Source organism: Lepisma saccharinum, chromosome 13, assembly GCF_977018435.1.
Source record: "Lepisma saccharinum chromosome 13, izLepSacc3.1, whole genome shotgun sequence".
Lineage (NCBI taxonomy): Eukaryota > Metazoa > Arthropoda > Insecta > Zygentoma > Lepismatidae > Lepisma > Lepisma saccharinum.
This window is the reverse complement of record NC_139241.1, coordinates 15788149-15808776: the sequence shown is the minus strand read 5'-3', so window position 1 is coordinate 15808776 and position 20628 is coordinate 15788149. Positions and strand designations below refer to the sequence as shown.

The 20628-nt window shown below is 41.9% G+C and overlaps 4 non-coding genes across 4 annotated transcripts; all 4 read left to right on the top strand.

The window, feature by feature from the left end:
• The first annotated feature begins 2393 nt into the window (after positions 1 to 2393).
• Positions 2394 to 2511, top strand: LOC145997574 (U5 spliceosomal RNA). The gene has a single exon (XR_014442975.1). It is a non-coding gene; the product is annotated as a U5 spliceosomal RNA (small nuclear RNA).
• Positions 2512 to 11830: 9319 nt separating this feature from the next.
• LOC145997573 (U5 spliceosomal RNA) lies at positions 11831 to 11948 on the top strand. Its single transcript, XR_014442974.1, has one exon. It is a non-coding gene; the product is annotated as a U5 spliceosomal RNA (small nuclear RNA).
• A 5126-nt stretch (positions 11949 to 17074) lies between these two features.
• On the top strand, positions 17075 to 17193 carry LOC145997650 (U5 spliceosomal RNA). Its single transcript, XR_014443047.1, has one exon. It is a non-coding gene; the product is annotated as a U5 spliceosomal RNA (small nuclear RNA).
• Positions 17194 to 20287: 3094 nt separating this feature from the next.
• Positions 20288 to 20405, top strand: LOC145997830 (U5 spliceosomal RNA). Its single transcript, XR_014443219.1, has one exon. It is a non-coding gene; the product is annotated as a U5 spliceosomal RNA (small nuclear RNA).
• Positions 20406 to 20628: the final 223 nt, after the last annotated feature.

Sequence of the window (20628 nt, the reverse complement as noted above, 5' to 3'; positions counted from 1 at the left end):
GTCTGTATTCTGCAGGTGTATGTTTGAACCAGTTTGTCCATGGCGTTCACTCCCTTCTTTGTTTGGTTGTAAAACTTTATGATTTCTGACTTCTTCTTACAATCATCATCAATGTGTGTGTCATGATGCATGGTGCTGAGTAGAATAACACTCTTGTTTTTCTCCGGCACGTAGCTTACCAGGGTCTCATTTTCATGGAAGGCGAATTGTGATGTGCAAGGCTGTCTTGTCTTGATATTGGTAACTGCAGGTGGGATTTCACGTCTGTTTTTCTTTACTGTTCCAACAATGGTTACATTTTGTAACAGGAGAGCGTTAGCCAAGTCATGACTTGTGAATAATTGGTCAGTTGTGATATTTCTTCCAGAGTTCCGCAGTGTGTAGCACAGTTTCTTCACGACGTTGCTGATGAGGATCTTTTGAATTGGCTCTCCTGGCTGTCGTACCAAATATAGGTTAGACCGTCTTTGGCGTAAAAGTTGTCAGCATCGCACAACCAGAAGATCTTAATGTCGTATTTGGCTAGCTTGCTTCCTATGTATTGCACGAACTGGCATCTCCCACGGAAAGGCACTAACTGTTCATCAATCGTAAGAAAGGCGCCGGGCACCATGATTCTGCTACAGTTTTTGATAAAAAGTGTCCAGATATATCGAAATGCAGCCATGTGATCAGTCTCCAGACATGCAGCGCCAGTATGTTTGTCATCAGATCAGAGCAGTCTTCTGATGTCTTCGAAACGATTTACTTCAAAGGTTGCTTTGTATTTCGGGTTGAAGAATTTGTTGATAAAAAGCTAAGGAACAGGGACATCCCAACTTCTCTCAGTTGGCCTCGATCCGCGCCAAATACATCTGCGCATGCGCACTTTGCAGTGAGTCATGGCAGGGTATGTGGTTGACCTTGAGATGATTGCGTTTAGTTTGGGCATAATTGAACATAATATGTAGGATCAATTTCCCTTTATGAATGTTTTCCTGCTGTTTTCAGGCTGGGGTCAAAATGACCCCACACATGGAAAGGAAGGGTATTGTTAAAAAAACGTAAAAAATATAATTTAAAATAAATTGTAAGCAATTTATTTATACATGTTCCTATAGCTGAAGGAGTATGGTAAGATGTCAGAGAAAATCAGAATTATTTATTTAGATTTTATTATAATACCAGGAAATAAACAGACAGTGGGGTCAAAATGACCCCACACATGCATCCGAGGGTTAAATGTGTATCATTCTCTTTATTGTGCATTAGAATCTGCTCAGTGGTTCAAAATGTACATCAAATAACACACATATGGTGATGAATACCGTGGGCCACGTTTAAAATTCATGGCTATGATTTATGCAGATGTTTAAGATTTAGATCCATTCACGATAATAATTAATCAGAAGCTACCACTTGGACTCATTGGGGCCTGGAAACTGTGGATTAGTTGGAGCTTCTCCAACAGCGTACAGGCGAGATTTAAGACTAACATAAATGTGTATTTTAAGAAGTTAGTCAAGCGTTTGCTTGTAATATGAACACAATCAATCCTTGGATGTTCTACAAATACATTATTTTTCATTATTCTAAAAAAAATGTCATCTTGGCATTTTGTTTAAAAGTTTTATTTTTTTAAAAAAAATATATCCTTTTCGACAAATCAACATTAAAAGCATGTTAAAACAAACAAGAGAACACAAATTTGCCAACCCTGTATGGAAGTAACATTGTGAAAAAGAAGTCGTTAGCGTATGATAGGAAATTTTGGAACACAAAATTCCTTTTACTTATTTCTTTCTCTCTAATTTACAATTGTCGAAATGTAACTTGCTTTGATGCCGAGAATTATTACGTTAAGTAATTTCCACGGAACTATCTTGTTTTATATAATGGTTATTTCCCAATCTATACTAAATTTCGAGATTCCATCACTACATATATACGTGCAAGAATCGCATGACATTAAAGTGACCCGTCACAACCGAAATAACTGCGGTAATTTTCTTTCTTGCTTCGGTTTGGTTTCTTTACGAAACATTATTAAGCATGCCTGTGGGAGAAACCCGAAAGTGTAATCGTGTTGCATATGAGAACAGGTAAACTGAAAATTCTTCGTGAAATGGAATTTGTTGCCAAAGTACAAGTTCCCACTAGTTGAAATGGTGGCCGAGAGATGGCAGAATTTGCTGTCGGTTTATCATTTGTGTACGTTGGTCCGTGCACATGACGCAAATTAGAAATCGGCACGGATTTATATTTTTATTCTCTCGTTTTAAGAAACGAAAATCACACAAAACGAGGTTTTATGTTTCAACAAGTAAAACAGCAAATTCCTACGAAACCTACACGTTCCCATGCGCAGTGAATTGAACTTCAACATAGGCTAGGAAAAATTGGTGGCCTGGAAACAACTCTGGTTTCCCTTCATACGCAAAAATCTTTCGCCTTTTACTAAAGATTTCCGTGGAGGGGAACAACAAACGAGTCTAATATTATTTTTTATAAAGGCTTGGTACAAACTGAGCCCGATTAGCAAACACAACGAAAACTGTAGGTGGAAATGTGTGCTCTTGCTCAGCTTGATAATCTCTCACCTTCTGAAATTTGCAGGCAGGAGGATCTGTATGGGCGCTTGCTGCTAAATTTCCAAATGTTCTTGTCATTTCACAACGAAGCCGAACATGGAAATGACTTCACTGGGAGGATTGTATGGAAACAGAGTTAGCATGATCAAAACGAAGTGTTTTGAACAATATGGTTTTTCCGTTTAAAACATATTTCTTTGTTAATTCAAATGTTTAAACAAAGCGTTTGAAACATGTTTCTTTTCAGATTTGTTTAAAACACATTTTGATACTTGACGTTTGATAGTTTGTGATTATTTGTGTGTTTTGTAACTACGCGTTTTCTTTAACCCTCGGATGCATGTCACTTTTTTTTACAACTTTACATATGTGTGGTCATTTTGACCCCAATGCAATTATGCATTGAAATAAGTACGACAGAGTAAATAGTTTAGCTAATATGGTTTATGGATCAATAATTTCTCTGAATATAACATAGGAAACAATTATCATTTTATTATTATTATTTAAGCCCCCCCAAGAAAATAACAATGTATTGACAATTCACTGTTCTACATATTAATGGTAGTTACACTTCGCTCGCAATTATCAGAACTTCAGTTGACATGAGAAACAGTATTTTAAAGATAACACAATACAGCCCTAAATATTATTTTATCTAGAACAAATAAATTAAAAGAAAAATATTATAAAAAAATAATAGAAAATAAATAAATAAATTTCCGGCCTCTCATGGCAATCAAATACACCTCACTCTTATTCTGAGCACATCACTATCACACTGCTGTGGACCTTGCACACAGGTTTCCCACATCTTCTGCAACGTTCCGTCGTCTTCCTGCCCTCTTGTCTTGTGCAGACCTGGCATCTTACTCTTCTCTTTGAAGATCTATCCTACAGTCTCTGTGCCTGCCTTACTTTACTACGCCGCAAAGTTTCATTGCCTCGGTTACTGGTTTCTTCAGGTTCAAGCTTTGGCACTTCCCCGCATGTGAGGAAGAATCAACTCATTCGCACACTCGATAAGGAACGTACGGCGTCTGTGACTGAAGCCTGAATGGTTATCAGAATGCTGTGACAAGTAGCATGTGTATGCATTTAGAACGCCTACATTGATTACATTATAGAAGAGGGACATTGGCCATCGACGTGTCTGTATTCTGCAGGTGTATGTTTGAACCAGTTTGTCCATGGCGTTCACTCCCTTCTTTGTTTGGTTGTAAAACTTTATGATTTCTGACTTCTTCTTACAATCATCATCAATGTGTGTGTCATGATGCATGGTGCTGAGTAGAATAACACTCTTGTTTTTCTCCGGCACGTAGCTTACCAGGGTCTCATTTTCATGGAAGGCGAATTGTGATGTGCAAGGCTGTCTTGTCTTGATATTGGTAACTGCAGGTGGGATTTCACGTCTGTTTTTCTTTACTGTTCCAACAATGGTTACATTTTGTAACAGGAGAGCGTTAGCCAAGTCATGACTTGTGAATAATTGGTCAGTTGTGATATTTCTTCCAGAGTTCCGCAGTGTGTAGCACAGTTTCTTCACGACGTTGCTGATGAGGATCTTTTGAATTGGCTCTCCTGGCTGTCGTACCAAATATAGGTTAGACCGTCTTTGGCGTAAAAGTTGTCAGCATCGCACAACCAGAAGATCTTAATGTCGTATTTGGCTAGCTTGCTTCCTATGTATTGCACGAACTGGCATCTCCCACGGAAAGGCACTAACTGTTCATCAATCGTAAGAAAGGCGCCGGGCACCATGATTCTGCTACAGTTTTTGATAAAAAGTGTCCAGATATATCGAAATGCAGCCATGTGATCAGTCTCCAGACATGCAGCGCCAGTATGTTTGTCATCAGATCAGAGCAGTCTTCTGATGTCTTCGAAACGATTTACTTCAAAGGTTGCTTTGTATTTCGGGTTGAAGAATTTGTTGATAAAAAGCTAAGGAACAGGGACATCCCAACTTCTCTCAGTTGGCCTCGATCCGCGCCAAATACATCTGCGCATGCGCACTTTGCAGTGAGTCATGGCAGGGTATGTGGTTGACCTTGAGATGATTGCGTTTAGTTTGGGCATAATTGAACATAATATGTAGGATCAATTTCCCTTTATGAATGTTTTCCTGCTGTTTTCAGGCTGGGGTCAAAATGACCCCACACATGGAAAGGAAGGGTATTGTTAAAAAAACGTAAAAAATATAATTTAAAATAAATTGTAAGCAATTTATTTATACATGTTCCTATAGCTGAAGGAGTATGGTAAGATGTCAGAGAAAATCAGAATTATTTATTTAGATTTTATTATAATACCAGGAAATAAACAGACAGTGGGGTCAAAATGACCCCACACATGCATCCGAGGGTTAAATGTGTATCATTCTCTTTATTGTGCATTAGAATCTGCTCAGTGGTTCAAAATGTACATCAAATAACACACATATGGTGATGAATACCGTGGGCCACGTTTAAAATTCATGGCTATGATTTATGCAGATGTTTAAGATTTAGATCCATTCACGATAATAATTAATCAGAAGCTACCACTTGGACTCATTGGGGCCTGGAAACTGTGGATTAGTTGGAGCTTCTCCAACAGCGTACAGGCGAGATTTAAGACTAACATAAATGTGTATTTTAAGAAGTTAGTCAAGCGTTTGCTTGTAATATGAACACAATCAATCCTTGGATGTTCTACAAATACATTATTTTTCATTATTCTAAAAAAAATGTCATCTTGGCATTTTGTTTAAAAGTTTTATTTTTTTAAAAAAAATATATCCTTTTCGACAAATCAACATTAAAAGCATGTTAAAACAAACAAGAGAACACAAATTTGCCAACCCTGTATGGAAGTAACATTGTGAAAAAGAAGTCGTTAGCGTATGATAGGAAATTTTGGAACACAAAATTCCTTTTACTTATTTCTTTCTCTCTAATTTACAATTGTCGAAATGTCCCCCTCCATGTAGGACTGCCTTGACGGGGCGAGGGGGCTTAGTAGGGAGGTCAATTTCATCTAATCATTTCACCCATTCTTCATATCCATATCTCACGTTTTTCACCATTCCATCACGTCATTCATCTCCATCTCTTTGACCTCCCTCTAAGAAACTAAGGTAGGGAGGTCATTTTCATCTCATCATTTCACTCATTCTTCACATCCATATCTCACGTTTTCACCATTCCATCATGTCATTCATCTCCATATCTTTGACCTCCCTATAACTAAGGGTCCTGCTAGAGGAGACAACCTCGATAAAAAACCCCTATCCCAAGGTGTGAGTTGCCGATGGGACAGTGTTGGCTGCAGGGGTAGGTGCAGTCGCGAACGTGGCCTCGGGGATTTCGGTTTGGTCCTCGAGTAGCCTCCATTTTTGGGGGTAGGCCTTCCTCGGCATAGAGGGCATGTCGAGGCGACAATTTATGGACCCTCAATCATAAAATAATTTTGTATATGGGTACAAAAAACAACTCAAACGGGGGGAAACTCCCAAAACGAGCGCGGCCTTCGAGCCCGCTCCAAGTAGTGGAAAAGACAAGTAACGTGCCACGTTACCTTGTTATCAGTATTGTTGAGAAGACCGATAGTAAGGATGTTTCTGCAACAACAAAAAAACACGGAGCTGCTACATTGAAGGACTTGTCACCATTCCTTATCAAGAAACAGCTAGACTACGCCGCTGGTTCCGATGTTCCAGAAATAAAGAAGCTGAGAAACGGGAGTCTACTTATCCAGACCAGCACAGATCGCCAGACCAACAACCTTTTAAAGTTACGATCTTTGGGCCACTTCACTGTTAATGTTGAACCCCATCGTCAACTTAACAGTAGTAAAGGTGTGATTCACCACTGGGATCTGCTAAATGCTGAGGAGGAAGAGATCCTTGAAGCACTCTCAGACCAACATGTCACCGCAGTGCAGCGAATCAAGACACGAAAATCCGGAGAACTTGTGCCAACTGCTTCGATTATACTAACGTTCCAAACGACCACTCTCCCAGATATTGTTCGGGCTGGATATTTGAGACTTAAAGTCCGGCCATACATCCCTAACCCGATGCGATGTTTCAAATGCCAGCACTTTGGGCACACTCAGCCTTCCTGCAAGGCCACTACCGCCCTTTGTGGTAAGTGTAGTAAGCCTGATCATGGGACCGAACCTTGTTCTTCAGGTCCCAAATGCATTAACTGCCAAGGCGAGCACCCAGTCTGGCATCGTGACTGCCCCTCTTTCCAACAAGAGAAGAAAATCAGAGAGTTGGTCGTTATAGAGAAAATCTCTGCTGGAGAAGCAAAACAACGTCTCCGTGAAAGTATACGCACCACTTTACCTGTGCCATTCGCTACAGTTGCTGCAGCTGCTCTTACCCGCCGCAGTGTGGGTGTACAAACCAGCGACGTGTCAACTCAAACACCAACGATTCCCGTAGTAGCCCGCCCTGCTTCGAGGAAACCAGCAACCACTCCTCGCTCCACAGAGAGGAAGTTCAAGCAGGTGCATAGCAAAGAATATTTTCTGAAGTCTACTAGCTCTCCCGTCAGGGTGGCAGCCACCACCCTGAGACTTAAGGCGCAGCTGAAGGCTGCCCGGCGAGCGCTCAAAGCACCTGCCCCCACTAAACCTTCTTCATCCCCTTCGCCCTCTGTGTCCTTACCCGAGGACATGATACAGGACGAAGCCGCGGATGAAGAATTTATCAAGGTGACAGGGCCTAGAAATAAAGTACGCCTTAAAAGGTAACACCCATACCTCCAGCTATGGCTTATTGTCTCCAATGGAACCTTAACGGTTTCCGTACACATCTCGAGGAACTGCAAATTCTAATATCTGAATTTGACCCTGCCATCATATGTCTCCAAGAGACACATTTTCGTCCAAATGAATCGATGATTATAAACGGATACACGCTTTACCGCACCGACAAGCTTCCTGAGGGTCGTCGTGCACACGGTGGTGTTGCAATCGGTGTTCGAGATAACATCCACTCAACACCAATCTTTCTCACCACCCCCCTCCAAGCTGTCGCCGTGCGGGTCCATCTACCACAGCCAATATCCATTTGCAGTGTCTACATCACAAGGGAGGAGCGATTCTCTCTTGACGACCTCCTTTCTATATTCGAGCAACTTCCGTCTCCTGTAGTTCTTTTGGGCGACTTTAATTCCTACCATCTTTTGTGGGGCTCCGTTCGTACAGAGCCCCGGGGTCAAATTATAGATCAATTCCGTGAGGCATCAGGTTTAACGTTGCTGAATGATGGGACTCCCACATATTTCAGTCCTTCCTCAGGCACACACTCTGCGTTGGACTTGTCCTTCTGCAGTCCCAGCCTTGCTCCTACCACATCTTGGAGCGTTCACCCTGATCTCTGTGGGAGTGATCACTTCCCTCTCATTCTTACCTTCGAACATCTTCAGCAATCACGTGAACAACACCCTCACTGGAATCTCAGTCGGGCCGACTGGGGTGCCTTCGAGCGTGCAGTGGACCTTGAAGTCGATCTTGCGTCGACTTTACCACCAATCGACGCCTTAGACATCTTTGTGTCAGGAGTGCATGATGCTGCACGCACCTCCATTCCACATCCCAGTGGACCTGCGAGGCGACGCCCTGTCCCATGGTGGACTGCGGAGATCGGTGCAGCCATCAAGGACCGCAATCATGCTCTCGATCGATTTAATAGGAACCACACTGCCGCAAACCTCGAGCAGTTCCGCATTAAACGTGCCCGTGCCCGTCGGCTCATCAGAGCCAGTAAGAAGGCGTGATGGGTCCAATACGTGTCTTCTCTGACGAAGCAGGCTTCGTCGAAAGCCGTTTGGACCAAAGTACGTCGCATCCAGGGGGGTGCATCTACTCCTCTGAGCGCTCTGGAGCACGATGGGACGTTGTACACTGATTCCGGAGACATAGCTAATATCTTGGCCACGCAGTTTTCTGATGCGTCTAGCTCTGAAAATTATGAACCACGTTTCCGCCGTGAGAAGGACCGTCAGGAACGACGCCCTCTAGTTTTTCGAAGTCATAACACCGAGCCATACAACTCTCCATTCACTGAACGGGAGTTCGATCAGGCGCTTCGAGATTCTAAGAATACAGCTCCTGGAGTGGACAAGATCCACTACGAGATGCTTCGTCATCTGCCCATTGGAGCCAAACATTTCCTTTTGGCGGTATTCAACAGGCTTTGGTTGGAGGACTCTTTCCCCACTTCCTGGAAAGAAGCTATTATTGTTCCCATCCTGAAACCAGGTAAACAACGCACCGCAGCCTCGAGTTATAGGCCTATTGCCTTAACTAGCTGTGTGTGCAAGTTGATGGAACGCATGATCAACAAGCGTCTCACCTGGTTTTTGGAGGAAAACTCATTGATAAGTAATTTTCAATGTGGTTTTCGCTCCAACCGTTCCACACTGGACCATCTGGTTCAGCTGGAAACACATATTCAGGATGCATTCATCAACAAGGAACATTTAGTTGCAGTTTTCTTTGACCTCCAAAAAGCATATGACACAACGTGGCGCTTTGGCATCCTAAAGCAGCTCCATTCTTGGGGCGTGCGTGGCCATATGGCGTACTTTATTGAAAATTTTTTATCAGATCGCTTTTTCCGCGTACGTGTTGGGAACTCCTTTTCGGATCTTCACGAACAAGAGAACGGTGTCCCGCAGGGCAGCGTACTTAGTGTGACTCTGTTTGCCATAGCAGTAAACAGTGTTATGGCAAACATTCTTTCCCCTGTACATGGCCTCCTCTATGTCGACGACCTCACGATCTTTTGTCGCTCACGGAATCTCGCGTCAGCTTCTCGTCAACTCCAACTGACGATAAACCGTTTGGTTGAGTGGTCCTCCCAAACAGGTTTCACCTTCTCATCCGAGAAATCCGTGTGTGTTCACTTTTGTCGTCAGCGTACATGTCATTTAGATCCTGACCTGTACATGGGGAAGTCTCCCCTGTGTTTCGTGAATGAGGTCCGCTTCCTGGGCCTCATTTTCGATAAGAAATTAACATGGCTACCTCACCTTCGCCAGTTAAAGTCCTCTTGTCTTCGAGTTCTCAACCTTTTACGCGTTTTATCTCATACTTCTTGGGGTGCTGATAGGACGGTATTGCTTCGTCTTTACCGTGCACTCATCAGGTCGAAGCTAGATTATGGATGTGTTGTGTATTCTTCTGCTCGCCCATCTAGACTTCGCATCTTAGACACCGTCCACCATGCTGGTATACGTGTGTGCACTGGTGCCTTTCGGACCAGTCCAGTCGCCAGTTTGTATGTAGAGGCATCTGAGCCGTCGCTGTCTCTGCGAAGACAGCGGCTAGCAGTTAACTACTTCCTCCATCTTCGCTCGATGCCTTCACATCCTTCATTCCACACCATCTCAGACGAGGGTAGGCTGGCAAGGTATCGGCTCCACCCTAGTGTCACTAGACCATTTGGTGTTCGTGCAGACGAGATCCTGTCAGCACTTGGTGTTGACAGTGATCTTCCTGGCGTCTCTCCACTCATTTCGCCTCTCCCTACCTGGGAGTTTCCTGCACCTTCCATCGATTTTTCTCTGACTGCTCTTCCAAAGTCAGAGACACCAATGGTTGTATACCAGCAACGGTTTTTAGAACTTCGTGCGAAGCACCCCAATTTTAATGTGTTTTACACGGATGGGTCCAAGACATTCGAATCAGTTGGTTGCGCCTTCGTCCTAGACTCTCAAAGTTCCAGTTACTTGCTACATCCTGCCTGTTCCATCTATACGGCAGAGTTGTACGCTATTCTAAAGGCACTGGACTTTGCAGACGTCAATGGTCTGAAGAAAGTCCTTGTGTGCTGTGATTCGACCAGCGTGTTGCAGTCTCTGGATTCGCCGTATTCCCGGCATCCGGTAGCGCAACGCATATTCAGACGGCTTGTGTCCTTATCTGCCAGCACAGATGTACACTTCTGTTGGGTCCCTAGCCACGTGGGCATCCAGGGGAACGAAGCAGCTGATGCTGCCGCCAAGTCTGCTGATGCAGATGGCGACGTTCTCGTCCACCTTTTGCCAGCTAGCGACCTACAGAATGTGTTCCGTTCTCGCTTTCTTGACACTTGGCAGACCGAGTGGGATGTGGAAACGGGGAACAAGCTTCACGCTCTTAAGCCCACAATAGGTGTTTGGCGTTCCTCGTCTCGTCCCTCTCGGCGAGAAGACGTTATTCTTACCCGCCTGCGTATAGGACACAGCCGTCTCACGCATGGTCACCTACTGCAAGGGCTGGACCCTCCGTTGTGTCGTACTTGTAATGTTATTTTAAGCATCCGACACATTCTCGTTGAATGTGTCGATCTTGCTTACCTCCGGCAGACTTTTAACCTTTCCGGCTGTTTGTCATCCCTCTTGGGTGATGACAGCAGTATTTTATCACATGTTATTAGTTTTTTGCGAAGAGCTGGACTCTTCCACCGTCTGTAAGGAGGTTTTTAGTTTACTCTGACTTTTTAATGTGTTGTGTTTGTCTCGTGAAGGTCTTTTTACAACCTTGCACTTTTAATGTTTTCCCCCCTTTTTATGATTTTAGTCAGAATTTTAGATAAGGGGCTACTTCCCCGTATACATTGAAGGGTGCAAAATGGCCTTCAGTGCCGACGCACCCAAACAATTTTTAAATCAATCAATCAATTGTCGAAATGTAACTTGCTTTGATGCCGAGAATTATTACGTTAAGTAATTTCCACGGAACTATCTTGTTTTATATTCATGGCTATTGCCCAATCTATACTAAATTTCGAGATTCCATCACTACATATATACGTGCAAGAATCGCATGACATGAAAGTGACCCGTCACAACCGAAATAACTGCGGTAATTTTCTTTCTTGCTTCGGTTTGGTTTCTTTACGAAACATTATTAAGCATGCCTGTGGGAGAAACCCGAAAGTGTAATAGTCTTGCATATGAGAACAGGTAAACTGAAAATTCTTCGTGAAATGGAATTTGTTGCCAAAGTACAAGTTCCCACTAGTTGAAATGGTGGCCGAGAGATGGCAGAATTTGCTGTCGGTTTATCATTTGTGTACGTTGGTCCGTGCACATGACGCAAATTAGAAATCGGCACGGATTTATATTTTTATTCTCTCGTTTTAAGAAACGAAAATCACACAAAACGAGGTTTTATGTTTCAACAAGTAAAACAGCAATTTCCTACGAAACCTACACGTTCCCATGCGCAGTGAATTGAACTTCAACATAGGCTAGGAAAAATTGGTGGCCTGGAAACAACTCTGGTTTCCCTTCATACGCAAAAATCTTTCGCCTTTTACTAAAGATTTCCGTGGAGGGGAACAACAAACGAGTCTAATATTATTTTTTATAAAGGCTTGGTACAAACTGAGCCCGATTAGCAAACACAACGAAAACTGTAGGTGGAAATGTGTGCTCTTGCTCAGCTTGATAATCTCTCACCTTCTGAAATTTGCAGGCAGGAGGATCTGTATGGGCGCTTGCTGCTAAATTTCCAAATGTTCTTGTCATTTCACAACGAAGCCGAACATGGAAATGACTTCACTGGGAGGATTGTATGGAAACAGAGTTAGCATGATCAAATCAAAGTGTTATAAACAATATGGTTTCTCCGTTTAAAACATATTTCTTTGTTAATTCAAATGTTTAAACAAAGCGTTTGAAACATGTTTCTTTTCAGATTTGTTTAAAACACATTTTGATACTTGACGTTTGATAGTTTGTGATTATTTGTGTGTTTTGTAACTACGCGTTTTCTTTAACCCTCGGATGCATGTCACTTTTTTTTACAACTTTACATATGTGTGGTCATTTTGACCCCAATGCAATTATGCATTGAAATAAGTACGACAGAGTAAATAGTTTAGCTAATATGGTTTATGGATCAATAATTTCTCTGAATATAACATAGGAAACAATTATCATTTTATTATTATTATTTAAGCCCCCCCAAGAAAAAAACAATGTATTGACAATTCACTGTTCTACATATTAATGGTAGTTACACTTCGCTCGCAATTATCAGAACTTCAGTTGACATGAGAAACAGTATTTTAAAGATAACACAATACAGCCCTAAATATTATTTTATCTAGAACAAATAAATTAAAAGAAAAATAAAATAAAAAAATAATAGAAAATAAATAAATAAATTTCCGGCCTCTCATGGCAATCAAATACACCTCACTCTTATTCTGAGCACATCACTATCACACTGCTGTGGACCTTGCTTACAGGTTTCCCACATCTTCTGCAACGTTCCGTCGTCTTCCTGCCCTCTTGTCTTGTGCAGACCTGGCATCTTACTCTTCTCTTTGAAGATCTATCCTACAGTCTCTGTGCCTGCCTTACTTTACTACGCCGCAAAGTTTCATTGCCTCGGTTACTGGTTTCTTCAGGTTCAAGCTTTGGCACTTCCCCGCATGTGAGGAAGAATCAACTCATTCGCACACTCGATAAGGAACGTACGGCGTCTGTGACTGAAGCCTGAATGGTTATCAGAATGCTGTGACAAGTAGCATGTGTATGCATTTAGAACGCCTACATTGATTACATTATAGAAGAGGGACATTTGCCATCGACGTGTCTGTATTCTGCAGGTGTATATTTGAACCAGTTTGTCCATGGCGTCCACTCCCTTCTTTGTTTGGTTGTAAAACTTTATGATTTCTGACTTCTTCTTACAATCATCATCAATGTGTGTGTCATGATGCATGGTGCTGAGTAGAATAACACTCTTGTTTTTCTCCGGCACGTAGCTTACCAGGGTCTCATTTTCATGGAAGGCGAATTGTGATGTGCAAGGCTGTCTTGTCTTGATATTGGTAACTGCAGGTGGGATTTCACGTCTGTTTTTCTTTACTGTTCCAACAATGGTTACATTTTGTAACAGGAGAGCGTTAGCCAAGTCATGACTTGTGAATAATTGGTCAGTTGTGATATTTCTTCCAGAGTTCCGCAGTGTGTAGCACAGTTTCTTCACGACGTTGCTGACGAGGATCTTTTGAATTGGCTCTCCTGGCTGTCGTACCAAATATAGGTTAGACCGTCTTTGGCGTAAAAGTTGTCAGCATCGCACAACCAGAAGATCTTGATGTCGCATTTGGCTAGCTTGCTTCCTATGTATTGCACGAACTGGCATCTCCCACGGAAAGGCACTAACTGTTCATCAATCGCAAGAAAGGCGCCGGGCACCATGATTCTGCTACAGTTTTTGATAAAAAGTGTCCAGATATATCGAAATGCAGCCATGTGATCAGTCTCCAGACATGCAGCGCCAGTATGTTTGTCATCAGATCAGAGCAGTCTTCTGATGTCTTCGAAACGATTTACTTTCGGGTTGAAGAATTTGTTGATAAAAAGCTAAGGAACAGGGACATCCCAACTTCTCTCAGTTGGCCTCGATCCGCGCCAAATACATCTGCGCATGCGCACTTTGCAGTGAGTCATGGCAGGGTATGTGGTTGACCTTGAGATGATTGCGTTTAGTTTGGGCATAATTGAACATAATATGTAGGATCAATTTCCCTTTATGAATGTTTTCCTGCTGTTTTCAGGCTGGGGTCAAAATGACCCCACACATGGAAAGGAAGGGTATTGTTAAAAAAACGTAAAAAATATAATTTAAAATAAATTGTAAGCAATTTATTTATACATGTTCCTATAGCTGAAGGAGTATGGTAAGATGTCAGAGAAAATCAGAATTATTTATTTAGATTTTATTATAATACCAGGAAATAAACAGACAGTGGGGTCAAAATGACCCCACACATGCATCCGAGGGTTAAATGTGTATCATTCTCTTTATTGTGCATTAGAATCTGCTCAGTGGTTCAAAATGTACATCAAATAACACACATATGGTGATGAATACCGTGGGCCACGTTTAAAATTCATGGCTATGATTTATGCAGATGTTTAAGATTTAGATCCATTCACGATGATAATTAATCAGAAGCTACCACTTGGACTCATTGGGGCCTGGAAACTGTGGATTAGTTGGAGCTTCTCCAACAGCGTACAGGCGAGATTTAAGACTAACATAAATGTGTATTTTAAGAAGTTAGTCAAGCGTTTGCTTGTAATATGAACACAATCAATCCTTGGATGTTCCACAGATACATTATTTTTCATTATTCTTAAAAAAATGTCATCTTGGCATTTTGTTTAAAAGTTTTATTTTTTAAAAAAAATATATATCCTTTTCGATAAATCAACATTAAAAGCATGTTAAAACAAACAAAAGAACACAAATTTGCCAACCCTGTATGGAAGTAACATTGTGAAAAAGAAGTCGTTAGCGTATGATAGGAAATTTTGGAACACAAAATTCCTTTTACTTATTTCTTTCTCTCTAATTTACAATTGTCGAAATGTAACTTGCTTTGATGCCGAGAATTATTACGTTAAGTAATTTCCACGGAACTATCTTGTTTTATATTCATGGCTATTGCCCAATCTATACTAAATTTCGAGATTCCATCACTACTTATATACGTGCAAGAATCGCATGACATGAAAGTGACCCGTCACAACCGAAATAACTGCGGTAATTTTCTTTCTTGCTTCGGTTTGGTTTCTTTACGAAACATTATTAAGCATGCCTGTGGGAGAAACCCGAAAGTGTAATAGTCTTGCATATGAGAACAGGTAAACTGAAAATTCTTCGTGAAATGGAATTTGTTGCCAAAGTACAAGTTCCCACTAGTTGAAATTGTGGCCGAGAGATGGCAGAATTTGCTGTCGGTTTATCATTTGTGTACGTTGGTCCGTGCACATGACGCAAACTAGAAATCGGCACGGATTTATATCCTTATTCTCTCGTTTTAAGAAACGAAAATCACACAAAACGAGGTTTTATGTTTCAACAAGTAAAACAGCAATTTCCTACGGAACCTACACGTTCCCATGAGCAGTGAATAGAACTGCAACATAGGCTAGGAAATATTGGTGGCCTGGAAAATTCGAAGACTGCCTAAAAACAAGGCTTCCGGGCCAGATGATATACGACCCGAACTGCTGCGACATCCCACTCGCAAATTACTTGTAAACATTACATACATATTCAATGCCATCCTACAACTAGGCTACTTTCCCACTGCATGGAAGAAGGCAAAGGTAATAACATTGCCCAAACCTGGAAAGAGTACTCTCAAACCGGAGAATTATAGGCCAATAAGTCTCCTTTTACACCTTGGAAAACTCTTCGAAAGAGTATTTCTCTCAAGACTCATGACACACGTAGAAACCTCCTCGCTCCTACCACACCACCAATTTGGTTTTAGAGCCTACCACAGTACCACCTCTCAACTGGTCCGTGTGGTAGACTACATCACAACGGCATTCAATAGAAAACAGTTCGCAATAGGGGTTTACCTAGATATAAGCAAGGTCTTTGACCGAGTCTGGCACTCTGGTCTCATATATAAACTATTACGGCAAGGTTTCCCGGATTGCTATGTCCGACTCCTCCAATCTTACCTGAGCAAACGCAGTTTCTTTGTCTCCTTCTCAGGTGCAACGTCTCAAACCCGGCTCATATTAGCAGGTGTACCTCAAGGAGCAGTACTCTCTCCACTATTGTACACGCTATATACAGCAGATGTCCCAACTTCAGAGAGATGTTTCCAAGCCACATATGCTGACGACACCGCATTCTTTGCAGCCAGTCGTCGAATAGCCTTATGCTACCGCTACCTTCAACAACAACTCGATGAGTTCCAAGCGTGGGCTCGCAAATGGCGTCTGAAGGTGAACACCGGGAAAAGTGTATGTGTCATCCACACAAAAAGAAGAAAGTATGAACTCAGACAACTTTCATATTACGGACAAGCAGTGCCACATGAAGACAAAGTCAAATATCTAGGGGTCACCCTAGATCGAGGACTCACGTTTGCCTCTCACATCCAAGATGTGGCCAACAGATGACTACGAAAAGTATTTGCACTTTTCGTTATGTTCACATGTCCGGAACTCACACTACAGACGAGGCTACATCTACTCCAGATGTACATCATTCCAACTTTGACCTACGCGGGCCCAGCCTGGCAGCATGCCGCCTATTCACATCTTAAACGATTGGAACGGGTGCAAAGCAAAGCAGCTCGGATAATCTCTGGCCACGACATCTATACACGCAGCACCCAAGTTTTGGAGGATCTGGAATTAACTCCAGTGATCCAGCAGCTTCGAGATGCTCACCAAAAATTCTGGCAAACCCTGCCGAGACATACAAATCCGGAAATAGAACATATGGGAACAGCAAATCCCTTCAGACACACATATGCAATGCCACGGCCATGAAACATAATTTCCATATGAAGCATTCCTTGTGTTGCGACAGTTGCACACACAAGATCCACGTATAGCCACAGTCACTTTTCATTAATCCCACACACACTTCATTTATACACTTTTCATAGAGTCAAGGGCCAAAACAGCTCGACACTCACCTTCAAAACGTCAGATTTATGCCATGCCATGCCATGCCATGTCTGGAAACAACTCTGGTTTCCCTTCATGCGCAAAAATCTTTCGCCTTTTACTAAAGATTTCCGTGGAGGGGAACAACAAACGAGTCTAATATTATTTTTTATAAAGGCTTGGTACAAATTGAGCCCGATTAGCAAACACAACGAAAACTGTAGGTGGAAATGTGTGCTCTTGATAATCTCTCACCTTATGAAATTTGCAGGCAGGAGGATCTGTATGGGCGCTTGCTGCTAAATTTCCAAATGCTCTTGTCATTTCACAAACGAAGCCGAACATGGAAATGACTTCACAGGGAGGATTGTATGGAAACAGAGTTAGCATGATCAAAACAAAGTGTTTTAAACAATATGTTTTCTCCGTTTAAAACATATTTCTTTGTTTATTTCAAATGTTTAAACAAAGCGTTTGAAACATGTTTCTTTTCAGATTTGTTTAAAACACATTTTGATACTTGACGTTTGATAGTTTGTGATTATTTGTGTGTTTTGTAACTACGCGTTTTCTTTAAATGAGTATCATTCTCTTTATTGTGCATTAGAATCTGCTCAGTGGTTCAAAATGTACATCAAATAACACATATATGGTGATGGATACCGTGGGCCACGTTTAAAATTCATGGCTATGATTTATGCAGATGTTTAAGATTTAGATCCATTCACGATGATAATTAATCAGAAGCTACCACTTGGACTCATTGGGGCCTGGAAACTGTGGATTATTTGGAGCTTCTCGAACAGCGTACAGGCGAGATTTAAGACTAACATAAATGTGTATTTTAAGAAGTTAGTCAAGCGTTTGCTTGTAATATGAACACAATCAATCCTTGGATGTTCTACAAAGGCATTATTTTTCATTATTCTTAAAAAAATGTAATCTTGGCATTTTGTTTAAAAGTTTTATTTTATTAAAAAAAAAATATATCCTTTTCGACAAATCAACATTAAAAGCATGTTAAATCAAACAAAAGAACACAAATTTGCCAACCCTGTATGGAAGTAACATTGTGAAAAAGAAGTCGTTAGCGTATGATAGGATATTTTGGAACACAAAATTCCTTTTACTTATTTCTTTATCTCTAATTTACAATTGTCGAAATGTAACTTGCTTTGATGCCGAGAATTATTACGTTAAGTAATTTCCACGGAAATATCTTGTTTTATATTCATGGCTATTGCCCAATCTATAGTAAATTTTGAGATTCCATCACTACATCTATACGTGCAAGAATCGCATGACATGAAAGAGACCCGTCACAACCGAAATAACTGCGGTAATTTTCTTTCTTGCTTCGGTTTGGTTTCTTTACGAAACATTATTAAGCATGCCTGTGGGAGAAACCCGAAAGTGTAATCGTCTTGCACATGAGAACAGGTAAACTGAAAACTCTTCGTGAAATGGAATTTGTTGCCAAAGTACAAGTTCCCACTAGTTGAAATGGTGGCCGAGAGATGGCAGAATATGCTGTCGGTTTATCATTTGTGTACGTTGGTCCGTGCACATGACGCAAATTAGAAATCGGCACGGATTTATATCCTTATTCTCTCGTTTTAAGAAACGAAAATCACACAAAACGAGGTTTTATGTTTCAACAAGTAAAACAGCAATTTCCTACGGAACCTACCCCTTCCCATGAGCAGTGAATAGAACTGCAACATAGGCTAGGAAAAATTGGTGGCCTGGAAAATTCGAAGACTGCCTAAAAACAAGGCTTCCGGGCCAGATGGTATACGACCCGAACTGCTGCGACATCCCACTCGCAAATTACTTGTAAACATTACATACATATTCAATGCCATCCTACAACTAGGCTACTTTCCCACTGCATGGAAGAAGGCAAAGGTAATAACATTGCCCAAACCTGGAAAGAGTACTCTCAAACCGGAGAATTATAGGCCAATAAGTCTCCTTTCACACCTTGGAAAACTCTTCGAAAGAGTATTTCTCTCAAGACTCATGACACACGTAGAAACCTCCTCGCTCCTACCACACCACCAATTTGGTTTTAGAGCCTACCACAGTACCACCTCTCAACTGGTCCGTGTGGTAGACTACATCACAACGGCATTCAATAGAAAACAGTTCGCAATAGGGGTTTACCTAGATATAAGCAAGGCCTTTGACCGAGTCTGGCACTCTGGTCTCATATATAAACTATTACGGCAAGGTTTCCCGGATTGCTATGTCCGACTCCTCCAATCTTACCTGAGCAAACGCAGTTTCTTTGTCTCCTTCTCAGGTTCAACGTCTCAAACCCGGCTCATATTAGCAGGTGTACCTCAAGGAGCAGTACTCTCTCCACTATTGTACACGCTATATACAGCAGATGTCCCAACTTCAGAGAGATGTTTCCAAGCCACATATGCTGACGACACCGCATTCTTTGCAGCCAGTCGTCGAATAGCCTTATGCTACCGCTACCTTCAACAACAACTCGATGAGTTCCAAGCGTGGGCTCGCAAATGGCGTCTGAAGGTGAACACCGGGAAAAGTGTATGTGTCATCCACACAAAAAGAAGAAAGTATGAACTCAGACAACTTTCATATTACGGACAAGCAGTGCCACATGAAGACAAAGTCAAATATCTAGGGGTCACCCTAGATCGAGGACTCACGTTTGCCTCTCACATCCAAGATGTGGCCAACAGATGACTACGAAAAGTATTTGCACTTTTCGTTATGTTCACATGTCCGGAACTCACACTACAGACGAGGCTACATCTACTCCAGATGTACATCATTCCAACTTTGACCTACGTGGGCCCAGCCTGGCAGCATGCCGCCTATTCACATCTTAAACGATTGTAACGGGTGCAAAGCAAAGCAGCTCGGATAATCTCAGGCCACGACATCTATACACGCAGCACCCAAGTTTTGGAGGATCTGGAATTAACTCCAGTAATCCAGAAGCTTCGAGACGCTCACCAAAAATTCTGGCAAACCCTGCCGAGACATACAAATCCGGAAATAGAACATATGGGAACAGCAAATCCCTTCAGACACACATATGCAATGCCACGGCCATGAAACATAATTTCCGTATGAAGCATTCCTTGTGTTGCGACAGTTGCACACACAAGATCCACGTATAGCCACAGGCACTTTTCATTAATCCCACACACACTTCATTTATACACTTTTCACAGAGTCAAGGGCCAAAACAGCTCGACACTCACCTTCAAAACGTCAGATTTATGCCATGCCATGCCATGCCATGCCTGGAAACAATTCTGGTTTCCCTTCATGCGCAAAAATCTTTCGCCCTTTACTAAAGATTTCCGTGGAGGGGAACAACAAACGAGTCTAATATTGTTTTTTATAAAGGCTTGGTACAAACTGAGCCCGATTAGCAAACACAACGAAAACTGTAGGTGGAAATGTGTGCTCTTGATAATCTCTCACCTTATGAAATTTGCAGGCAGGAGGATCTGTATGGGCGCTTGCTGCTAAATTTCCAAATGCTCTTGTCATTTCACAAACGAAGCCGAACATGGAAATGACTTCACAGGGAGGATTGTATGGAAACAGAGTTAGCATGATCAAAACAAAGTGTTTTAAACAATACT